Source organism: Triticum dicoccoides, chromosome 4B (genome assembly GCF_002162155.2).
Source record: "Triticum dicoccoides isolate Atlit2015 ecotype Zavitan chromosome 4B, WEW_v2.0, whole genome shotgun sequence".
Taxonomy (NCBI): Eukaryota; Viridiplantae; Streptophyta; class Magnoliopsida; order Poales; family Poaceae; genus Triticum; species Triticum dicoccoides.
In genome coordinates, this window is record NC_041387.1 from 188,656,907 (window position 1) to 188,661,234 (window position 4,328).

A 4,328-nucleotide genomic window follows, 5' to 3' on the forward strand; every position below is an offset into this window, starting at 1 on the left:
TATCAGTGGCGGATAGGACTTGAGAGAATATTGATCTTGCCTTTAGCTCCTTGTCGGTTCGACACTCCATACTTATCACTTCCACCTTTGGGAATTGCTACGATGATTCGCTGCACTTGGGGATTATCAGGTACCAATCCTGCTGATTACCTGAGCGATGATGTGGTGTTTGAAACAATGGAGGTGGACGAATTCAGATACCAGTACGGGAAGCCTCTCGTCAAACCTGATCCTCCTCCTCTAACAACGATGATGCGAAGATTTCATGAATGGTACATGGAAACCTGCAGCGAGTCTGGGAAGGATACTTTGACATTGAGAATTAAAGATGAGCACGGCCACGTTGGAACTGATCTGTTATCTGTTGAATTTGACGAGTTATTCCATTTATACAATCAAAAGGCCCTCGACAAAACACTCATGACTTGCTAGTGTCTGTAAGTACTACTTCTGTAATTAAGTGTCTATATATAGCTTAGCTCTTTCATTGCATGTTTATATAATTATCCTCACTATATTATGCAGATTGAAGATTGTTGAATGCAGAAAAGCACAAATCTATGACATTGGGTTTGTTAACCCAAATGTCATACATGAATGGACGGTTCAAAAGAATGTCGCAGAAACTGAGGACAACTTGCTACAAGCGTTGCTAAAAAATCAAAACAAAGATAAAATACTCTTTCCTTACAACTTCAAGTGAGTGTAACTGTCTTGTGCATATTCGGTTTTCTTTATTACTCGAGGTTATAGTAATGTAATTGATTAGTTATGCATGCGTGCGTAACTTTCACTTTATTCTGCTAAAGATTAAGATTGACTGGGGAGTAGTAACCGTCTTAGACTCGAGACGAAAAGATCCCCAGGACTATGCGGACATGATTGAAATGCTCCAGAAGTAAGTTCAATCGATCATTATCGCACCATATCCACAACTTTGTTCATTTCTCGATATCAAGTAATTATTTTCTTTGTCTAGCAGGCTTTAGAAAGAGTTCACCGGAATTGTTCCGGCACTACCGAGCGAGCTACGATTTACACACCCAAAAGTAAGTACAACTACCTAGTTCCGCGCATCTCCCATTGATTCTAGCTAGTTTCATCAATACTATCTATCATGCTTGATTATCAGTTTGATTGAACTCTATTTCTCACAAGGCGCTTACACTGACATATTTACGGGCAACCAACCTCAACTAGCTAGTATGGCTAATCAAGGTAATGCAAAACCAAAAAAAAACACATACTGTTGTGGACGTGAGAAATGGACATGCAAAAAAACTGGCAAGAGGACTCACGAGTTATCACGGGTGAAAATGCAGGGCCTTCATGCAGCACGTGGCATCAGCCAGCACCCATGTACCTGCCATCGACGTCATACACAGGTCAGTCCATAAAAAAAGTGAAGTTGCGGATGTTCAATTAGCAGAAGGGGCATAGTTGGCAGCTCCAAATTGCCATGACTGGACTTCTACAATTGCCATGAATTTAAAACTACATTTGCCATCCCTGGACAACTGTTGTTGCCATCAGTGGACACTTGCAGTTGCCATGGAGAAACAACTGCAGTTGCCATGCCAGAGCAACTACAGTTGCCATGTCATCGCAACTGCAGTTGCCATGGAGGAACAACTGCGGTTGCCATGCCGATGCAACTATAGTTGCCATGCCAGTAAAACTGCAGTTGCCACATCAGGGGCGACTGCAGTTGCCGTGCTAGCACAAACTGCAAATTGCCATGAATTGACCAACCACTACTATGCTTACAGCGTATTACGCTGGTGGTGACACGACAATCGTCCCGTGGCAAGCTTCACAAATTGCAGGTGGAGCACGACATTTTGGTGTCACAGACCACACAAGATGGCCAAATGCAGCACAACAAGGTAAGGAAAAAAAATGAACCACAAAAAACATCACTACATTTGTTGTTTGTAGTTTTTTGTAGGCAAAAGAATAGTTGCCATGTTTGTTGAACAGTACCTGCCATGACTGGACAGCTACAGCTGCCACACATGTCCACACGCAGTCTCACGGCTTGCTGTTTGAAAAAATGTCGTGCCAAATCAATCGAAGATGGTGTGATCCGTTGTGATACACATCTTATTCAACCAAAAAATATTACTCTCGTGCTTGTTTTTTCTATTACAGAACCTACAACTACAGTGAACAGCGGTGCGGGGACATCTACTGCGGGGAGCTTTGAGCGCACGGAAGACGCGTTCCACCAGCCAGCAGACTGTCATGCCGCAAACAATTTCGAGTCAGAGTCGGGAATGGCAATCATTCCAGCAATGCCGACGAGCACCCCTTTGAACACAAGCACTATCAACACTCGAGTAGATGGAACTGCCGCCGATACTGAAGCGAATGATGAAACTGACGACGACGCACAAGAGGATGAAGATGGTGGGCAATCCGAGATCGTGGTACCTCAGCCACCATACATTGGGCAGAGATTTGGATCGTTCGCAGAAGCAAAGGAATACTACCAGGCATACGCAAAGTTCCATGGATTTGCGGTCAACACCGAGTACCATAGGAAAATTAAGAAAACTAATGAGTACAGCAGAGGTGAGATGAGGTGCCACAAGGCACGGAGGAACAAGAAGGGGAAAGGTGTTGCGCCTGTCGTTCCGGAACGAAAGAGAGGCATCATTCTCAAGACGCGGTGCCCTGTCCGGTGTAAGCTAAACGTAGATGGAGCAACATGGGTGGTCAATGAGTATTTTGACGAGCACAACCACAAACTCATAAAGAAGTTCGACCTGGTGAAATTTCTGACCGCCCACAGAGGGTTCACCCCCGTCGAAAGGAAATTCGTAAAGCTGCTACATGATTGTAACGTCGGTCCATCAAGAATGGTACAGATACTATCTCTCATCCACAGCAAAAAGGGGACTCTGAGTAGCATGCCGTACATACCAGCTGACGTCACAAACCTACAGGCCAAGTACCATAGAGAGAGCAAGTTGGCAGACATAGAGGCCACAATAGCCTACTTCGATGCGAAAGCAAAGGAAGATCCAGATTTCTTCTACAGGATAAGGTTGGACGATGAGGACCGTGTCAGGAACATGTATTGGGTGGATGGTGCTGCAAGGAGAGCCTACAAACATTTCCGAGATTGCATTTCATTCGACGCGACGTACCTCACCAATATGTACAAGATGCCATGCGCTCCGTTCATAGGAATAAATAACCACAATCAGTCGTTGCAGTTCGGATGCGGCCTCGTCCAGAACGAAGACACAGATGGGTACGTTTGGCTGTTCAAGACCTTCTTGGAGTGCATGGATGGACTTGCTCCGATGAACATAATAACGGACCAAGATTTCAGCATGCGTGCAGGCATAGAGGAGGTCTTTCCGTTGGCAGTGCACAGGCACTACAGGTGGCACATTATAAAGAAGGCTGAGGAGACGCTAGGACCGTTCTTTGCCGACCGTCCAGAGCTGCACAAGGCATTCAAGCTGTGCGTGGACCACAGCTTGACGGTGGAGGAGTTTGAAAGGAGCTGGATGGCCATGACTGAAACACATCAAGTCCAGGACAATGAGACTCTTGTTAGCCTGTGGGAGAAGCGAATGTACTGGGTGCCGGCCTACTTCATGCAGTGCTTCTTCCCCTTTCTGCAGACTACGCAGCGCAGCGAGGGGTTCAATGCTGTTTTAAAGTGGTACGTCAGCCCTGGCAACTCATTGCTACAGTTTGCCAAGCAGTACACAGCTTTGCAACAAAAAATTCTGGGATCTGAGCTACAGCAAGAAGCGACCACAGCCCTAAAGCAGCCAAAATTGCTAACGTATTTACCGATGGAGAGGCAAATGAGCAAGATATACACCAACAAGATCTTTAACAAGTAAGTCAGTTGCATTACAGTCTTATTTGCATAAAAAGCACCAAGTCAGTAGGGGCCTTATAGAGTGCAAATGCAGTTGCCATGACATGCAGCTGCCATGTTTAATGAAATACTGTTTGCCATGCTTACTCAGATGCAGTTGCCATGTTAAAATGAAAATTTTGTTTTGGCATACTTGCTCGGGTGCATTTCCCTTGTTGAATGAAGTGCAGTTGCCATGTTTTATGCGATGTGCTTCCATTGTAGCATGTTGGCATGCAAATGCCAATGTCAAAAAATGCTAAAAAAATGTTATATTGGCGACACATATGCTGAAATGCAGTTGCCATGTTTAATGAAATGCATCTGCCCTTTTTTTTGAAATGCAATTGACATGTTTACTCAGCTGTAGATGCCATGTTTAATAAAAATGCAGTTGCCATGTTTTATGCAATGTGCTTCCATTGGGGAATGTTGGTGTGGAAAT

General features: G+C 44.7%; 1 long non-coding RNA gene across 1 annotated transcript; it reads left to right on the forward strand.

Moving 5' to 3' along the window:
- The first annotated feature begins 1,274 nt into the window (after window positions 1–1,274).
- On the forward strand, window positions 1,275–2,202 carry LOC119293529. Its single transcript, XR_005143098.1, has 3 exons — window positions 1,275–1,385; window positions 1,770–1,886; window positions 2,152–2,202. It is a non-coding gene; the product is annotated as an uncharacterized LOC119293529 (long non-coding RNA).
- Window positions 2,203–4,328: the final 2,126 nt, after the last annotated feature.